This window comes from Triplophysa dalaica, chromosome 11 (assembly GCF_015846415.1).
Source record: "Triplophysa dalaica isolate WHDGS20190420 chromosome 11, ASM1584641v1, whole genome shotgun sequence".
NCBI classification, from domain to species: Eukaryota; Metazoa; Chordata; class Actinopteri; order Cypriniformes; family Nemacheilidae; genus Triplophysa; species Triplophysa dalaica.
The window spans coordinates 2,981,471-3,002,916 of record NC_079552.1 but is presented as its reverse complement, the minus strand read 5'-3'; the positions used below and the strand labels follow the sequence as shown (position 1 = coordinate 3,002,916).

General features: G+C 37.0%; 1 long non-coding RNA gene across 1 annotated transcript; it reads right to left on the bottom strand.

Moving 5' to 3' along the window:
• Nucleotides 1-18,759: 18,759 nt before the first annotated feature.
• On the bottom strand, nt 18,760-20,730 carry LOC130432064 (uncharacterized). The gene is made up of 3 exons (XR_008908399.1): nt 20,495-20,730; nt 19,665-19,751; nt 18,760-19,543 (listed from the first exon to the last, which is right to left on the bottom strand). It is a non-coding gene; the product is annotated as an uncharacterized LOC130432064 (long non-coding RNA).
• Between the last annotated feature and the right edge of the window lie 716 nt (nt 20,731-21,446).

Below are 21,446 nucleotides of genomic sequence, written 5' to 3'. Positions count from 1 at the left end.
TTTCTGCTTTCTAATGTGCAAATGCCTCATTTGTGTAATTGTGTCATGCTTGCATTAGCATGAGGTTTCAGGTGCCTAATTGCTCAGCTTTAATACTGCAGCGAGCGCTCGTTCCCTGACAGCATCGTCTGTTTGTCCTACAGACTGGCCTCTTGGATGAAGGAGAAACAAAGAGATGGAGAAAAAAATCAACTTTTATAATCCCAGTAGAGAGAGAGCAAGAGAGATATGACAAGAAGAGCCTTGTTCAATTTGTCAGCTCTGAACCCATAAGACCGAGTCCATTTTTGTTTGAGTGATACTTTACCACCAAGACTACCGCAAAACAACAATGCTCCGAGTACACATCACTCTTATCAGCACGCAACCGAGAGCATGTGGGCGATAAAGTCAAGGGTGGTTAAAGAGAAGTGTGGACTAGCGCGCAGAGGAATCATCCGGAGGTTTTTGGTAGAGAAATCAAGATAGCTTCCTGGAAAACTGATTCGGGAGAGCAAGTATATATCCGTTTATCAGTGGACTAATGAAGCTAATACATAATCCATTGTTAGGATTGTGTGACCTGAGGGGCTTCTAGAAAACAAATTGGAAGATGACATGAATGAAGAGGTTTGGGGTAATTAACATAAATGACTCAATCTGAAGGAAACCTTCATCAGAAAGGTGCCCGACTACTTTCACTAGCCACTTACATTCATGTTAGACAGGAAATTACATTACATTTATAGTAGGTGTCTGAGAGCATCAGATATTGGTATAGACCTTGTTAATCAATGTCACGCCACATTGAATGATGCGCCATCTTGGTAGGATGGCTGCTAGTGCGTTCAATGCAGTGTATTGTTTTTCTTGTTAGATTAGGATATATAACTATGGTAGGTCAGTCTTGTTGTGTTAAAAACTGAAATAGTCGTTCAGGAAATCCCAAGGTTCTTTCACTTTCGATTTCACCACATATCAAACAAACAAGTAACGGTACGAATCAAAACAGTAATAGAAGTGGAGTATTATCCTCCCAAGATGGTGGCGCCACTGCAACATGCGACACGGGGCGTGACGTCAGCTTCACATTCTCTATTAGGAAAAGATTAAATGTTCTGACTCTCTTTTATCATGTTTAAAGTTGATGTACAAAACTAATTCTTAACTCAAACCACATGTTGTTGAGTCTTTTCACCGCAGCTTAATCCTCCCTGCTCACGTCAACGCTTTTCCCGCGTCCCCAAAAAACCACTCACTATTTAATGCGATATGACAATCTGCGCAGCACAACATTAAATTGAACGCTTCTGTTCCTGAAGTCACTCATTGGCCTCTTCAGGTGTTTTATCAGAGTTGGGGCTAAACTCGGTAGGAAAATGGATCTCTCGTTGAGAACGTCTTAAATTATTGAAATTTCCATTTGATGGTCTTCTCCTTACTCAGTAAGTTTTTTATTCATGATTCAAAATTTGTGGAATGCGTTTTTGATATGAAAGTGATATATTTCTATATTGTATATATTTCAGTGTGATGCTTATTTATATACAATATGCGAAAGCTTCGATAGCACAGCGTAGCTTGTATGACTGTTGTTTTTAGGGGGTACACAGAAGGATGTTTATTGTTTAAAGGGCATTGTAAAAAGTCTTTGACAATTATCAATTCAATTGATCTGTTTTAACACCTTGTATGAAATTGGCCACACCTTTGTTGACATTAAAGTCTTTTTCACCCAAAAATGAAAACTATATAATCATTTACCTTCGAGTTGTTCCAAATCTGTATACATTTCTTTGCTCTGATGAACGCAGAGAAGGTATTTGAAAGAATGCTTATGACCAAATAGATTATGCCCCCCATTGACTACCATAGTACGAAAAGAATACAATTGTAGTCAAAAGTGCCCAAGAACTATTTGCTGTACTACATCCTTCAAAATGTTGTCTTTTGAAAAAAAATATAAAGTATTTTTCCTACTATGGAATGGGAGTCCATAGGGGCAACATCTGTTTGGATATAATTATTCTTCCAAATATCTGTGTTCATCAGAACTAAGAGATGTATACCGATTTGGAAAAACTCAAAGGTGAGTAAATGATGACAGAATTTTTATTTCTGGGTGAAGTATCCCTTTAGGACCGCAGAGGTGGATGCATGTTTATGACTTGATATACCGTTAGTTCAGATAAGCAACCTTTTTATCCAAATTACATGTTTGAGTTCATATTGAAATCTCAATAAATGTTTTGAATCCTTGGGTCTCAGTATGAAATATTGTACCACCGGCCAACCATCACTCTGGTCATTCAAGAAGAGTCGCGTGTGCTTTTTTTTTTCCTCTCATTAGTAGACCCAGTTCAGACCTGAATGTGACAGCAGTGGGTCTAGATGTAAAATGAGATTAATTTACAAGACAAAATAGTCTGTCAGCGTTTGATCTTATTGATTTATTTCACAAGGATCTTTTTCTGTATAATACAATGATGGATATGTACACACACTAACACTCAGGGAATACAAACATGTATGCTGTTGTCTGAAACAAACAGATAAAACGTATACATTCAGTTTGGGATGTTTATTGTTGTTTCCATATTGTTATCGGTGTAAAACATCTGGAACGAAATTTTGAATTTGAATTTTGTATTAGTTTACAAAAATAAGACAGTTGTCATCAAAAAAAGTCTAAGGGTAGGAATTACTGCCTTATTCCAGTTGAAACAGTGGAGAGAAGCTGAAGGATTTATTAAGGATATCCCACTCTTCACCTCTATTTCTCAGTAGAAACTAGAGCGGGATAGTCTATTTAAGAAAGGGCCTTAAATCCCAAACTTATGTAAATGTGATTTCACATCTGCCACTGCTTAGCAATATCGTACAGAAGATTTGTTGTTCTGGAGTATGTTTCTCTTTGCATCAAGTCATGATAACAGAACAGCACATGACATCGGCAGGCCTCTTAACCCTCCGGTGCAGTGACACGCTGGTAAACACCTGCGTCCTGGTGGGGCCGTTGTGAGGGTGCGTCTCGCGCCGGCTCGTTGGCCTGCAGATAATGGGAATACGCAAAGGTGTAAATGAGCTCTGTGCTCGGCTGACAGGGTCTTTATGGATGGTCGCCCGCTATCGCACGCCTAAGAGGCAGATCCATTTCTGACGCCCATTAGAGTCGCCCGCCGCAGGTCCGTAGACGCCTTTCAGAGATCCAATTTAACACACGGCGAACGCTCGCGTCCCGACAACATCAGCTCTCATCCTTTGTGAGGCGGTCATAAGTAGAACTCATTGTGTTTATCAGGCTGAGCTAGATCGGAAATATGTGAAATATGTATCTTTTGTTGTTACAGAAGAGGCTTAATTTGAGTGATATCACAGTAATGTTGCTGGTGATGATCATGGAATTTGGGGGATTCCAAATCAAGTTTTTTCATCATCAAAACCCTCAAATATGCATGATAACATTTAAATGAAAATAAAATAATAAAGCAAAGTTTCCTTGGCAATCATAAAGGTGCGAACTCAACTAAAAGTACGACCTCACGTTGTGTCAATCACATTTAGACACTGCCTCAAATTTCGGAGCGGATTCGAAGCCATCCGTTTTTTTTCCTAAAGAGCTTTAGCCCTGTTGTAATGTACCTCATACTAAAGGCAACCTGCAGGGAAAATGTGCTTCCGTGCAAATTATTCCATCCCTATTCAAATAGACTATTTTAGCTGCTAATGGGATCATGAAAACTGTTAAAGTAATGAGGTCCCAGATTTTCAACAGGTCACAAAAAACAAAATGAATAAAATAAATCATTTGGGTCACAGGTTTAGAGTTCAAATGGAAGTGGAATTTGCGTGTGGTCATTAGATACTTTTAAAGATGTGAGAAAATCCGTTGTACTATCCGCGTTATCTCACAGAGCCCTGCTGTAAATTAGAAAATTATATCATTTATCATCTTAGCATTGGTTGTCTGACTCGCTCTCTTTTTTTCTGAGACCTCTGTTAATAATGTTAGCAGGTGGTAGTAGTGTAGGGGTAATATGATAAAGACAGCTCTGAGGTCTCCAGCGGAGGGGAGATTTAGTGCTGACAATCATGTATATGGGAGACCTGCAGCTTTTTCATGGATGAGAGTTTACGTGAGCATAGTTAGTTTTTGAAAACAAAAGTGTAATAAATAAATGACATTGTCTAGTTACTTATATCTTATTAATTAAGATTTTATTACCATAAAAATGAAGATTCTTACTCTTAGAAATCTAATGTATTGTTGAAGACAACTAATCAGTGAACTGATCAAAGTATGTAGCACAAATAAATGTAATAAAGCAAATGTACAAATACAAATAATTTTTCAGGTATTTCAGTTTGGTCTAATAGTAGTTATCAGGTACAACAATTAAATAATGTTAAATAACATGTTATGGTCTTCACTGTATAAATTAAATGTAGATTAACCCTTTTTAAAGTTAATCAGTCAGGGGCATTGAGTGTTTTTGTCTTCGTTGTTTGAGGAACATTTAAACCGAAATGTTTATTATGTTGCTGCCTCTTAAAGATATGTATGGATCTTATATACGGTAACAAAGAAGTGTTCCCAATTTTTCCAAATTATAAGTGACATATCCATCAACTGGCCTGAGGGTCTCCCATGCTGGTCCCCAGCCATCGCGGAGTCCTTATTGTTGAGCCCTGTATTCACTTATTAACTTAAAATGAACCTGCTTTATGTCCTTTATACAATTACCATGATTACTACATGAGTTTCAACTAAAATGTAACTTTTTGTTTTTAATAATCTTTTAGGTTCGAAGTACTTTCGAAATCATGAATACTGCAGTTTGGTATTATCTTGATCACCTAAACTAAGCTTGTCGGGTCAAATATATCATTTTTTCCAAATAGCATACTTTACAAGATCTAAACACTGGTCCAAAAGCACAGTTTTTTCATTTTTAAGAATTTTGATGTCGGTATAAATGTTCTTTTACAAAAGATTGTGCAGTGTGAAAAAACTGAAACAGGAAGTTCTTCTGGACAACATGGTTTTGCGTCCAAAGTGGTCTTTTGATATTTTTAAACTATTTGACATAATGAAACTATTTCTCCATTACAACCTTTTAAAAAGCCATTTTTAACGTTTGACTGTGAAAATGTAAAATGTTAATCACAAAAGGATATTCACAAATTTCCCAGGGTCAGTAATTGCTTGCTGAACACATTTTCGTTGACTATCTATCAAAGCAAGTGTGATGATTTGATTCAGCACAAAGTCAGATTTGTTAGTGCTCATTGTGACCGCAGAGTTTGTAACCGTGGTGACAGCCACAGGTTTATTGTGAGGGGAGGAAGTGAGGGCTGACATGCTGAGCAGTGATTGTGGAAAAAGCACATGCATATTTTATAGGTGTCAGCACTTATTTAGGATCAGATTGGGAAGGGAAAGGCAGAGCGCAGGATGAGGGCCGACAGCTCTGGAAACGTCTAACTAGATTTTTTACTTTGCTGAAAAATGCGTATGAAAAACTTTCTACTGCGAAGCTAGTGGTTCAAGTCGGTTGCTATGCAGTTGGCACTACTTGGTTTTATACATGCAGACTTAGAAAGTATTTTTAATTTGTCCTCACTATTCACAGTTTGCTTCTAATGGGTTTTTTTGGAGGATAGGGAGTCAGTTGAATTGGTGAATTGAATTTTCACTCGTATCTCATTCACCTGGCTGAGATTCCTCCTCTGCTCCAGTTGTGTATTGTGCACTTGCATGCGGCATCTGTTGGGGGTCTTTATTGTCCTCTATCTACATCCTTTTCCAATGCATTGCTTCTATTGGCTCTCCACTGTCTCTTTCCAGAACTCTCTCGTCTTTTCCCAAACGGGATTATTTACTTCAGATTCCAGCTGAATTTCTCCATTCGCCGCAGGACTGCCCGGAGCCACATAACAATCAAAGCGGGATCATCCTCTCCTCACAACCTCCAGAGAGATACAGAGAGAGCGCGGCGAGATGGATCTGAGGTCTTGCCGTGGCTTTGGTGTTCTTTTGCTGTATGCGTAAAAAGGTCATGTACGGAGTGCCACAGAATAAGTGATCAATCAAACGGGAGTTTCCACCTCCAGTGGACATCTCAGGATCTCCAGTTCATGAACCGACAGCCGTTCAACTGCTCATTGAGATTCACCTTGCATGAGCTGTCACCTCATTTCAATTAGCATGAGGGAAGGCGTACTGGGTACACAAATAAATGTTTTATTCATCATTAACAAGTTAGTGTTATGTAACCGGAATTAGCTTTCCATGAATGATTAATAGGCCGGAACACTTAGTTAGTTTAAATACTGATGATAAGCCAAGGAGAGTTCCAGCTGTAAATGTTACAAGCAAGTTCAGATGCTTTTTTACAGCGTAATTACTCTCTTAAAGATTTAGCCAGCGTGGAGACGTTAACTTGCTGAAGAGAACTGTTGCCGTCGTTGTGTTTTGCACCATGCAAAAAGTTATATTCTTTGACAAATTGTTGAATTATATTGCCTAGTGTTTATAGGTTTATCAATGGCCAGAGAGCAGGGTGTCTGATGATTTATATGACTTACACTACCGGTCAAACGTTTCGGAACACTTTGTCACTTATTTGTATTTTATCCACACAAGCTGTGTTTCCATTACCCTTCAACATGTGCAAATCGATATAGCGTATCGAAAATACGCCCAATGGAAACGCTTCAATTTCGCAGAAACTTGCATATTGCTGAGACGTTTTGATCGCATGAGACGTTTTTTCAGGCAGTGTGATAGGCATATTTCGCAATGAAAACACTTTTTATCTCAATTACAAGTCACATGGTTACAAAATAAGTAAACTCTCATTGATTTGTTCTTCACACGAACACCAGAATTGAGTGAGATATTGAAACAAAACGCCTTAATGTTTTTAGTTTTTAGATCTTCCTCATGATCTCAACACAACAAAAGATCTTTTGACTTAACAATTTACCTTCATTTTGATTGTTTATACATTTGTTTTGTCTTGTTGACAAATAAAGACAAGAAAATAAAATGTTCTGATATAGTTCACATCACAGAGAGTTCACATCACAACTATACCATTGCAGAAACGAGAGACAGTATTGTTGGAATCATTACTATACGAATTATAGACGGGAGCTTTTGTGAAGTTATATATTACTGGCAAGATGGCAAGATATGCTTTGTGTCCCTGTGATGTGATGAGTGCACTTAAGCCTACAGAGAGCAGCACTTGCAGTGACATCAAGTCGTAAAGCAACAGCTGTAATGTGTTTGTTTGTTGTATTTAACACAAATAAAGATTAAGACACTGGTGGACTGTTATTCTTGTCTGCACTGAACTAATATTTAACAGTTTACTTTCATTTACTTTTCACTGCTTGACGTCTCTCTCTAAAATTGTCATCACTACAAATTTCGGAATAAATATAAACACTTAATACACTTTATTTAGGTTATACATTCATTTGTGACCCTAGATTACAAAACCAGTCTTAAGTAGCACAGGAACATTTTTAAAAAAAGACAGAAAATACATTTTATGGGTCAAATTATAGATTTTTCTTTTCTGCAAAAATCATTAAGATATTAAGTCAAGATCATGTTTCATTAATACATTTTGTAAATTTCCTACCTTAAATATATAAAAACTTTATTTTGTAGATGGCCTGCAAAAGTGCCCCTGATTAATAACTTCAAATGCGATTTTCTCAATATTTGATTTTTTGTACTCTCAGATTTCAGAGTTTTTAATCGTGTTTTAATCCCGGTTTCTCCTATCGAAAGCACCCATTTTGCTGCTTGTTTTGCCACTCAAGGGAACGTTTCCTGGCACTCAAGGGGGCGTGTCCCTGCATGTTCACGTGAAAACATGACGTCAGTGCATACCCTCTATAAAGTTAAATAACTTTCCTGTTTTAGATGAGTTAATTAATTAAAGATTTGCTTGGAAAAGAACAGCACAAGGTCAGTAGAAAAATTAGGTATTTAACGCTTATACAAGTAACCAATTATTTGTATTACACAAGTGCTTTTCAGAATAAAACTACATTTAGACCTTATTATTAGTTTGTATAATCGGAGCCAGAGCCCAGCATCTTCCATCCTCAACGTTGGGTTTATTATTATTGTTGCTCCTTTGTTCTCACAGAATAGTTTTTCTAGGATGTAAGTACGTTTTGACTTCATAGATAAAGTGACCTTGAAGGGTTTTTGCATCAGCAGGAGGTTTTAACTCATCTAACCTCTCTACTAATGTATTGAAGGCCAGGGATCTCTTACCTGTCAGAGCCGATGTGTCACAAAGCTCTGCGAATCGGTCTGTGCGAATCATTCTGAATCTTCACAGGCACTCGGAGAAAATGCTTTACAGAGTTAGGCAGACAGAAAGAGAGGGAGATTTCCTCATGGATTGCAGGAAAAAGAAAGAAGGTCATATGAGCTACAGATTAGAGGGAAATAAATTAAAGATGACAGTGAATCATCTATCAGAATGTGAAGAGAGAGCTGTGTAGATGAGTAGAGTTCAAGAAAAAAGGCTTCTGTCAGTCAGTCGAATATCCCTGTACGCCATAGAATGTCGGAGCTCTCAAACACCAAAGCCTGAAGACCTTTAGCTGTTCACCTACACATTGTCATTAGTTTTCATTTCCTGTCTCAAAATCTTTTTTGTTCACTTTTCTGTTGTGTTGTCAGACTTTCAACCCTTGACTTTTTTGCAGTTGATTCTGGCATAGAACCACTTGATTGTTTGACATGCTTTAGACAGTGGCTTACCTTAGTTTGATTTATTTGCTTTGGCATTAAAAAAGAGTGGTGCCACAATAATAGACAGGCTGAAAAACTGTAAAATATACAAAAATATGGCAAAAAGTCTTGTTTACTTCTAAATAGAAAACACTAAACCATTACCATACATGTGTCCTTGAGTTTCTGTCTATCCTGAAAAGATATGCTTGGTTTGCTTGTAAACATCTTAAGTTACAATCTAGTAAATGTTTTATGCAAATCTCATAATATTTTAAAAGGCTTCTATGGCTGACCAATCAGAATTGAGTATTATTAATGGAATGGTGTTTGAAAGCAAAAAACAGCAATTTTGTCTTTCAATCCGATACATGATTTGATTGGCTGGCAATGTTTATCTTCCATCAGCTTGAAAAAAAATATTTTAGGGCCAGATTTACTTATAGCTTGTGGCAGCACAAACGCCTCTTTTCGCGTAAAAAACAATTGTCTGTATTTAACTTAAGACACGCATTGAAAATAAGCGCTGAAAAGGTGTGGACAGCTATTTCTGCGACTGACCTTTTTGCATATGCATTTGTAGCACTTTCCCCTTCAGATGCTAACTTTATGGGAAGAGAGAGTATTGAAATTAATCACGCAACGCAATTTAAGGTTTGCACTTGTCCTGGTATTTGCCGCTTTATTTACCGCCCAAAAAAGCATGTCTTTAACCCTGCATGAGCTATACTGCGCTGCTCTAGGTAGATTGTGTAATCATTATGGAAATTAGATATTGCGCTTGTGTTTCTTAATGTGCAATATCTCCTAAAGAAATTTCCACCACTCCAATCTGCACTTTTTTTGAAATTGCACTCTCTGCCCCATAAAGTGATCAATGATTTTCTTCATTTCTTCTGAATTTTCTTAAATTTAGGATTTTAAAACATCACACACAGCAGAATCGCCACTGTAATAATATTCAAATTAACTCTCAGAGTGTAAATATAATCCACACTTTTAGAGAGTGGATTATATATACACTGTGAGTGTTAATCTGTACACTTTTTTAACACTGTCAATTTTACTCTGAGTTTATGGTTATCATCGTAGGTGTGTCGTGCCTTAGCTTTGTATATTGTTGTCTGTATAATCCGTCCTGTGATGGTAATATGATGGTGCTACTTAGGAACTTATGCTAAATTTTACAAAACCATAAAAATGCTAAAACTGTGTCTGTCCTTTAAAAACTCATAAAAGTCAAAATTTATAAAGCATGCACATTCTGTGCAATTAGGTGAATCCAGATTTAAAAGCTTTAGTTTTGGGTTATCTGAGCGTGTGAAGTGATTTAAATGGCGCGGGCATTGTTGTGTGTTCTGTACTCTGATGATGTGCTAGGATTGCGTGTGTCACACTGTGTTCAGACACTGAGGACGGTGAAGCATCCATTAGGAGACCGTGGGATTCACGATGCTGCTGTGGCCTATTTTCAGGATTTACTGCCTGGGCTGTGCTCTTCCGGGCAGGGAAGGGTTACAAATTGCTCCAGTAAATTAAATGTTTTAATTTAACCATATACAGTATGGCCAAGGCTCCATACTAACTTATTTTACTACTAGCACTGTAGCCCCTGACTGAAATGTTAAGGAGCGCAAGCAGAGGGGCCGCCGGCTGTTATTACTTTATTAAATGTTGAATTGTCTTCCGGGTTCCCGTCTCCTTCCTTCCTTTTATTGAACCTTTCTACAATACATTTTTTGTTACAATTTATTTTGGTACATTTTATATTGATAAATAATAGTAGCTGTTGTAATTGTAGCATAAAGCTCCCAATTTATGGATCTATGCCATACAACACGTCATTGCACCTCATTGAATGTTTCTACTGTGAACATGTTGTTGGGAGATAACAGGGGATTTATGAAGGTGTGTTGGCCTATATTCAGGATTTACAACCCTGGTTCTGCTCTGCTGGGCAGTGGAAGCGAACACATATCTCAAGTCTCGTTCTGTTTCACATGACGTCCTTTCTGTTAGCTTTTATCGCCAAACTACTTCAACCGCTTATTCTTGAACTTCCCTCATTTCCTTTTGCACCTTTTGTTTGCTTCATCCCCCTCTTTTTCTCTCTCGCTCACTTTCTCTGCCAACACCTCTCTAATTCCCACTTCAATCCCATCATCCCTCTCTGCTCCACCACCTCTTCACCCGAGGGTCCCACAGAGCAGATTGTGACAGACGCTGGTGATTTGGATAACAAATAACCTTAGAGGACCGGCCTACCTGCAGACAGGTGTGACAGAAGCCCAGTTTGCAACAGGAGGAGCAGAGATATATATTTAGAGGCTCATCTCTCTGGCGGCCACGGTTTGGTGGCATGAAGTGTGGATTGGTCAGATCCCAGGCCGGGTGTCTCTCTATCTGTCTTGACAGATCGTAAAAATTGTGAATTATCTTTCGTTGGAGGTTGGCCAGTCAGCAGGATCAAAAAAGGTCTGGATCACAAATTATGATTCAAGGAGTTCTTTGCGGCTGTATTTCTGAAACAATCTGGATCAAATCAAACTTATGCCATGTTATCAAAGAATATCACATACTTTATAAAAAGAAGGTAGAATTCGTGTAGGCATTACAACAGAAGGCTATAAATAGAAATTTGATGTTAGAAATGTGTGTGTTCGTTACAGCATTCGTATGTTTTGAGATGTAGATCTTTCTATAGTTTTGACTACAGTTTTGTGTTTCTGACAACAATTTTATTTATGTTAATACATTTTCTCAATATAGTTAAAATTATAATGCTTGTATATTATGGAAAGGATTTTTTTACAGACTGAGAGCTCAAAATGTTTTTCAAAACGACACGTATTGTCACTTTGGGACTGAAATTTGTTTTATATTGTTTTAAAATAAATATTTGCAAAGTGGGTTTTACAAAGTATATGCCCTTACTGTGTAGGGCCTTTTTCATTCAAATTCAGCTCTTTCGGAAATTTTTCTTGACATTTGTTCTTCGTCTTTTACTATACCATGTTAATATATTTGCCCACAAATAATTCAGTATAGTTTTCACTTAAAGACGATATTAAAAACCCCTCAGTTAATGCTTTAAACCATAAAGGAAAAAAATAGTTCAAAATATGGTATAATGTACAACCAAGTAAATAACCAGTATCTTACTGGTACATTCTCAGTTTTTTTGTGTGTTGTTTGTTTTTATACCTGGATTTTGCGATTCCGTACACATTTTCCGCATTGCGGAAATAATAGGGTCCTAAGTGTACAGTTTTTTTAAATCGTTTACTGTAAGCATGTTGCTCGGGTGTCAATACAGTCCTCCAATATGCACAACAATAAATAGCAAACACAAATATTGTGTGAAACAGTCAATACTTTGAAAATTAAGACGTTTGTGCTTCTGCTACTCATCCGTGTGGCTGTGCATCATTTGCTCATACCCAGAGCAGCTCCTGGAGTCTTTCTTACTGTCAGCTATCATTAGGGGTACCAGGAAGTGCTTGAGACTGACAGGAAACCAGAGGCAGCCAGAGGCTTTAATTGCAAACTGGGACAGAGTCAATAAGGAGAGCAAATTAAAAATGGCGGCTAAATGGAAACCGGCCTCAACTGATTGCACAGAGGTGACAGAGACCAGACAGAAAGTTAGTGAGACATATAGAGAGGTAAAAGATGCCAATTAATCTTGTTTTTCTTTTTGTGGTTTGTGTTTTAAAGTAGGAAATAAGTAGCTCAGTCCTGGAGGTTTAAATGGCCCTTTACTATGGTTCTGTACTCCCCTTTAAAGTAGACGCGCATAGATTGCCACCAAATGTATAAAATGTTCAATTCGGTATTGGATTCAAGTATTCTGTCAGTGAAGCATAGCAGTAGGGTTGTGTAAGCAAAAAACCCATTTTTTGGCGATAATGTGTTAACATCAAGACAGGCCGATCGTAAGCTCAGAGGATGTTAAGCGATGACATACTGCAGCTTGTTTTCACTACTTTCTCCAGTAAATATTTCCAAAGATGTGTTTACTTTAAAGTCTATTTATGTTTGCACGTTCATGTCTTCAACATGAATCCACTATATGGACAAAAGCATTGGGGCGCCAATGCGTCTCAATGCAAGAAACAAATGAATTCTGCAAATTAAAGGAGATAATAAAATTGGACTTGAACAAAGTTGAAGAAAATTTGAGAGCATTATTGTGAAGGTCTTTTAGTGTTTATTTAAAACTCTGATTGGCCACAAAGTGCTGTTAATTCAATAGCCTAAGATACAACCTCTCCTGACGAATTCTTATCCTTAAAGTGCAAACAAACAACATTGTGAAACCATTGTACTTTGCGATGCCAATTACCTTTCAGAATTGCCATTTTGGAGGGTTTCCACTGAGATCAAGTAATACTAATGAACACTTAATCCTGGACGGCACAACAGGGAACTTTTGTAGTAAAGACCCTTTAGACATGCATCAGGGCTTCAGCTGTCTGTGCATCGCAAACACTCTTTGCCGCTTTGACCTTCACTAAATGCAGACTGAACAAACGTTTTGTCATTTTCTTCAACATATCACAAATTTGTATAAGACTAACTGTCTAACTAAAAATTAAGGTGCTTTACAATGCCGTAGAAGAAACTTTTTGTCAGTAATAATTAGCACTATTAGCAGTAATAATGATGATTATTGCCCTGGAAAGACTTTTTCCTTTGTTCGATTTCTATTTTAGAGCACCGCAATTGAAATAATCAGGAAAAAGAAAAAATAATCACTTACCTAGCCACTAAAGCATTTCCTTCCACTTCTGCTCCAAGCAATCTCTTGCACATTATTAAAAGGCCGGAGGACAGAATTACAAAACTCCAGGAGCCCTTACTTCCCAACCTCTTCACTGTTATTCAAACACCACCAATTAACAATATCTCAAACACACTTTTGAATATAATGCAATAAATCAACCAGCCAGCACGTTGACTATATGAAAGCCATTTGCCTTATCAGCTACAGAGAGCACGCGAGAGAGAGAGAGAGAGAGAGAGAGAGAGAGAGAGAGAGAGAGAGAGAGTGACAAACATTGGATTTGACATTACGAAATAGATTACATTTTAGACCAATTAAAATTAAATGGGTTGCAATGAGTGTTGACCCTGACTAAATTGGCCACCACTGATCTCATCAGCAGCGTAACTCCGATTGGCCAGAAAGAGAGATCTGATTCCAGTGGCCGTCATGGTGAGAAAACAAGACGGAAGGTGAGAACTGATAACCGTAGTGTCAGGCCTTTGGAGGATCCTGCGTGCATCTGTCTGACTTCACTCATCGTAAATAATCTGATGGTAACACAGATTTAAATAGCTCACATTCTGCTTTGTGGAGAATTGTGTTTTTTCCCTTTTTTTTTCTTTTTTTTACACTGGAAACTCGGTGTACTTTAGTTTTACATTTTGCAGGTTAAAAGAGAGACGTAGTGGTTAATGTAACACGCTTTGAGGTGGATGTGATTTGGAATTCACAACCAATTTCAGACGGAAATGAGATTTTCAAAAGACATAAGGTTGGGACGTTATTTAGTAGGATTTTATTGAATCAGGATAAGTGGGCGTGACATAGGCTAACAGAATGAACCAGAGATTAAGACGATATTATTACGTTGTGATGAAAGATTACAGATACCTTTTTTAAAATATGCTCATGATTTGGACACAAAAAAGAAAAATGGAAAGGAAAATGGGTCAATTGTAATGTCACATTGACTTTAAAGTTTCTTTGAGCGAGTAGGGATTCTAATGATGCGACCCCTATGTTTATCAGCCTTTTTAGTATACTAAGATAAGTATACTTTTAGAACACTCTACAATTAAAATGACACTTAACTTGGCTTTACTCGATTACACTTTTAATCTAGATCAAACATTCTACTAGAATTCTCTGCTTTTGATTCAGTAGCATACAAGTATTCTACAAATATTTAGATTGTAAACTAGTATACCTATAACTTAACCTATAGCACTGTATAGTTGTAGTAAAAAAAAGGATAATTCACTCGGTTTACTACTGTTACACCGAAAAATAAACTTTCTTGAATAAAACGTGGGCCTGTAAATTCCCACTTTGGTTTTATACTACAGTATACAGTAAAACTTTGCTTATGTGTACTTGATGATGGACTTGAAGTATACTTCTTTTGGGGGACTTCATATGAATGCTAGAAATGTGACAACAAAACCAGACTGGGCCAATTTTTCGAAATTAAGATTTTTACATCATCTGAAAGCTGAATAATTAAGCTTTATATTGATGTATTAGTTGTTAAGGATAGGACAATAGGTGGCAGAGATACAGACATTTATAACTCTAGAAACTAAGGGTGCAAAGCCTTTAAAGTTGTCCATCAGAGGCGCTGTAGCAGACCATCCACTCTCAAAAATGACGTTTTTATATATTAAGGGAAGGACATTTACAAAGAATCTTAATGGAACATGATCTTTACTTTATATAATTATGATTTTTGGCATAAAAGAAAAATCTATAATTTTGACCCTTACACTATATTTTTTGGCTTTTACTAAAAATGTTCCCTTGCTACTTAAGACTGTTTTTTTTGATCCAGGGTCACAAACTTGTTTTGTAAACCATTACAGATCCCTGTATATTTCTACCATTTTTGTAGTTTTAAAGTTATAAAATGCATTGTACTGTAACTGTGATACATATGAGACAATATATGTCAAAGCACAGTTTTCATAATATACAGCATTCGGATTCGTTTCCAAATTTGTTCCTCTTTCGTTTGAAAGCTGTTTCGATCATGAAAGGCACTTGAAAAGCGGAACGCTTACCCGCGACAATTAAACACGGCAGCATGGCAGACGATGTTGTGATTGCTCATTAGGACAGAGAGGCAGAAGCCATCGATGCAGATGCTCCTGTTATCATGCGGGATAATTAATGTGGAATGAACGGGTAGACTAATGAAACTAAAATCAAAGGTAAAGAAGACAGAGATGGTGATAACTGTGTAGAGTCGAGCAGTCACCCCCCTCCGTCACATAGAAAAAGACTTGTGTAATGTCTCCATCAATGAGGATAGACCTCAGAGGCAACGGTATCAGGGGAGCTGCTGTAATTGACATGGGGACCAATCAGAAGAGAGCTTGTGATCCAAGTTAACCTTGTGACCCAGCTTTCATGCTATAAGAGACGTGTCTCATATTCCCTGGATTCAAATGGATTCAAGCTTTCCAGGGAATTGACCCTGATCCTTTTAATACAGGCTGAACAGCAGAAATAGTCACCAACCACTGCGATTTCAGATAGCCTTCACCTGCCGGTGTTGTGAGATTTGATCACAAGGTGGTGCTGTAAAGAACCCATAGGGCTCAAGGCTAGATTGTAGTTTACTGGTTGGCCCGCGAAACCGCAAACAGCTCAGCTGGGAGACCATAGTTTAGGCTAAGCTTTGTAGGCGTTGGAGTGGAGGTGCTATTGCAGCACTGTTCTAAACATGAGCATCAGTGTGAATGAATGACTGGAGTGCAAAGAGGATGATGATGTGAGTGTTTGTGTGTCATTTATCTGCCATTTAAAGGTGTTACAAACATGTACAGCTCTGTCAGAACCGACCCATGTGATTTTATCTAAACTCTGTTTTCACTGAATTTTCTTGCATACTCAATCTCTCATTCTCTCTCTCTGGCTCGCTCGTATTCTCTCTCTTTCTCACTCATTCTCTTTCTCTCATTAAATCTCACTCTCTTGCTCCCTTTATCTTCTTTTGACTTGAGTTGATATAGACCAGTCATCCTCAGTTGATGGACCGCGGGGCAAATCTGGACCTTTGCTTCGTTTTATCTGAGACCTACCCTTATAAACCATTAAAAGGGGTCACATGGTTAAGTTAAAACTAGTGCTGGGCGATATACCGGTTCATACTGAATACCGGTGAGTATTTTTGTGATTATAGGAATTTGTAATATACCGCATTACTGTTGTATGTCGCTTACACAATGTGTGGAAGTCAAAGTATGTCTGTATTATTTTGGGATATGAAAGACCGGTACTTGGCTAAACTTAATTGTGACCCATTCACCAAATTTGATCAAATTCATATATTTTTGTATAAAAACTACAATAAAATACAAAAAATTATTTATTTAATAATTTATTACACAATAAAATATTATATAAACTACTATTATTATGTGACCCTGAATCACAAAACCAGTCTTAAGTAGCACGGGAACATTTTTAGTAAAAGACAAAAATACATTGTATGGGTCAAAATGATAGATTTTTCTTTTATGCCATAAATCATTAGGATATTAAGTCAAGGTCATGTTCCATGAAGATATTAAGTAAATTGCCTATCCTAAATATATAAAATCTTTATTTTTGTGAGTGGATGGCCTTCTACAGTGCCTCAGATTTACAACTTCAAAGGTAATTTTCTAAACATTTTTACCTTTTTGTACTCTCAGATTCCTGAGTTTTGAACGGTTATATCTCAGCCAGATATTGTCCTTTTCAACAACGCGTATATCAATAGAAAGCTTATTTATACAGCTTTCAGATTCGAAACTCAATTTCGAAAAAATTACCCAGAAGACTGGTTTTGTTGTCCAGGGTCATCTATAAGTAAATTAAAATATAGTTATATTATTAGCGACAAGCCAGACCGATAAACAAACACAGACTGGTTTAAGTTAATTTCTTCCAGGCGTGAAACCGTCAATAGAGGTCTTTGTGTGGGGTTATTGAAGACAACCTGTTATGACAAAAAAAATTGACGTATTGATGGATTGGACAATGTTTTAATATTTCTAATTAAGACGTTTTGAAATTCAATTCTCTTTCTCACTCGCTCGTACACTTTCTAATTCACTCTCGTTCACTTTGCTCTGTTTCACTCTCTTTTTTCCTTACTCTCCTCCTTGTTTAATATTCACGTTATGTGGTGCACAAGAGCTAAAGACAAATTAATAACGCACTCAAGCAGTTAATGATACATGGATCTTAACCACTCTATATCACTGCCTCTTACTACAGTGTTCACTAGCTCTGTGGGATAGCTGGAGTCTTCATCAAACACGGCCCGAACAAAGCTGACTCGTGCCATGGTGCTGTTATTGTTTGTATCATTGCAGACGGGATGTTGCCGTAATATTATCATTTGTAGTCACCGCTAAATAAGGTTTATCTGTTTTCAACTGATGGTAAAAAGTCCTTGTCTCATTTTCCTAAAAGTTTCCTTAAACGTAAGTCAATTTATACATCGGCTGTCTCAACACTTGCCTGTACATGATTCCTTATTTAATATCCAAAAACTGTTGTGAAGAGATTCTAAATTAACTTAAAATCACAAGGACTGCTTGGGTCCAGAATGTTTTTTGTTCTCTTAAAATACTTGTAATCATCAGTAAAATTATTTTAAAAATCAATTAATTTTTTTTACTAACGAGTCATAAGATGACTTTAGTAGTCAAAGGGAGCAAAACTATGGTGGTTGTTTCGTATTGAATGCTTTGGCTTCTTTTCACAGTAGCTGAAGATGACCTTAATTCCACAAAGCATTTTAATAAGGGCCAAGGTGCCCTCATAAACTATTCAGATTGGACTGTATGGTATTGACATATTTTTTTTATGTGGGAGGTGTCGGGAACGACCTGCCAATTTTATATAATAAGAATCCAAACACAGTAATTCGATCAGCCTGATATTCACAAAATGCTCTTCCTCACAATGTGTTATAATTACAGAATCTATGCTGCTGTATTGATGATGTGTTCTCATTATTGAGGTGATGAGAGCAGAATGTTAATGTGAAATCTGTGTAGGCCGGCTCTTTTCTTTTAAGTAGTTTTTGAATCTGTCATCTCGCAGGTGTTTATTACATCCTGGAGGTTTATTATATTCTGGAGAGACTTTTGTGAGGTCATTGAGAATAATAAATGATCAACTAAGAACATTACTACTACCAAACATACACTCTAAAAAAAGGCTGGGTTAAAACAACCCAATTTGGGTTATTTTGGTAACCCAACATTGGGTCAAATATGGACAAACCCAGCGTTGGGTTATTTTAACCCAGCCAGTTGGGTTAAATCTTTGACCCAACATGCTGGGTTGTTTTATTTAAATCAACTTTTGCTTAAAAATTACATTGATGGTTTAAAACAAACCCGAAATGTTTAAAAATAATAATAACAAAATCACAGAGAAATACTCGAGGCATCAGTAAGAATCAATAGTTTTATTAAGGATCAAAATGCAAGACAAAAGGAATTCATAAAAACATGCAATATGTTATGCTCAATGAACAATAAAATGGCATATAAAACACTTTGATGAAATGTATGTTTATACATATTTAAAGAAAATTAACTTCAATAAATTACATTAGTTTAGATTTTAACATATACATTTAACAAGGTTATTAAAGTGGCACAAGTAAATATAAATAGTTAGACAACTTAACACTTCAAAACACTATAAAAAGTATTTTACTAAACCCTTGTTGATAGAACCGCATTTATATGATAAAATATAAGTCTATGCACAAGTTTTCTATAAAAAAAGAAATAAACAAGCGTTATGGATGTGAAAAAGGGACACCGTAACTTTCCTCTTCATATAAACTCACAAAACATTTTAAATAGTGTTAGTTCTTTCGGTTTCAGCACTGCTTAACCTGATATATCCACGGAGCAGTCTTACTGAAGAGGATTCTTTTCCTGAGAGTTGTAGACAACAGTGTGGTGTGCACTTTTGGAAGTGGATGTCCAGCAGGAGGGTTTCTTTATCAATTTGTTCATCTATAAAGAGACAAGAAAAGAGACAAGAGAAGAATGTAAGGAAACTGGCCTACCCAGAGCACAATGGATTATAATAAACATATAAAGAAGTACATTAACATTTTACCTAAATAATGTTTACCTTTAAGCCTGTTATGAAAACATCCACGTTCCAGTTGACATTCTCTTGAATAGAATGACCCATTAATATTAGCTGTTATTCTGCAACCTGTCAGTGGGGGAAAAAAGAAGAGTGGGATATAGTACAGAAAGCGAAATACAGTCTTAAAAAAAAATATTATAAACGTTAAAACAACCCTTCACTAATTCGACCCCCTCGGGAATAAGTAGAAGTCTAAAAAGAGCAACAATTGTTCGTCTCATATACCCAAAATTAACTATATCGCATTGTTAACCACTAACGTTATAAGAGCGGCTACTCCCGAGGCAATGGCCGAGATAGAGCTGCTCTCCACGGAGACACGACCGCTGACAGCCTGAAGCTCACACCTCCGACAGCGTCTTAACAAAATCTCAAAGAGGCGTTATGTTTATATATAAATCACGTATTTGAGTTCTTAACAACAACATTCTCGTCTAAAAGACTCTTAAATCTAAGTTCCGTCACCGAACATTAGCGGTATTTATAAAAAAAAATGAGCTGGATGTTTGCTTTTGACACGACGCTCTCTTGTCTACCTTAAACTAATATCAAGTTGCGTAAGTTACTGAACTAAATGACTCACACAAGTCACACATTTCAGAGGAAATGTTCACCAAAAAGGAAGTTTAAATGATTAAAAAGCTGTAAATTAGAACAACGTGGGCATAACGTTACAGACTAGCTATCCAAAGCTAACGAAGCTAGATTGTAACGTTACTTTCAAACCTAATGCGAACAGCCGAATTTTGCATACTCTTGCATTTTTTTTACAGTAATAGTTTTATACATTAAAAACTCGTAAAACATACCTTTTATTCTCCGAATAACAGCTTTCCGAGATAAAGTGGATCAAAATGCCCGCGAAGGTAAAGTTTGTCTGATGCGTCGAGGAGTGGGAGGGGTTTACTCTCTCAACTGTCACTCAATTGGACCAGACTGGTAACCCAGCGTTTGGGTTACTCAAAAAATGACCCAACACTGAGAAAATAACCCAACAAAATGACCCAACAGGCTCAACCCAGCTGTTGGGTTAAACAAATAACCCAGCATTTTTTAGAGTGTAACTTTTATTTAAATGGTAACACTTTACAATAAGGTTGCATTTTTTAAGTTACGTCAAATGTCACGAACAGGCCATTTGTAAATATATTGTCATGTATATTATTTAAAAAAACATGTTAAAATGAATTGCTGCATCCAACGTGTGTTATTGGCTTTGAGCGGTTGTTATCTTGGATTAACCATCGTGAATCGATGCATTTGTTTAAGAGAAATTTCCATATTGACAGCACTATTAAAATTGATGTCTAGCCTCCGTCATCTCTCGAATGCACGTGACGTGAAGAGGCTTGTTTTTCCGGCAAATGACGGTGACAAAAGTTCCCGCCAGAGTAGATGCTATCCTATTTGAACTAAACTAAAAATGTAGCATTTGTCACCAGTACTTACTGGGTCATCTTTCCCGGAAAAACAAGCCTCTGGTTAATGGGCATTCGTGAGATGACGGAAGCTAGACATCAACGTGAATAGCGTTGTCAATATGGATATTTCTCTTAAACAAATGAACAGATTCACTTCAAGAGACCGTTGTTGACCACAAAGCTGTGTCGAGCAGTTCTTTGATCGATGGATGCACTTTTTTTGAGCCAACACACAGTCACTTTCATTCGACCGCTTGGTATGGTTTTATAACTCCAACTGCATTATTCTTCATGAAGAAAAACATATTCAGTCAGGATCCCTTGAGGGTGAAGTTTTTTT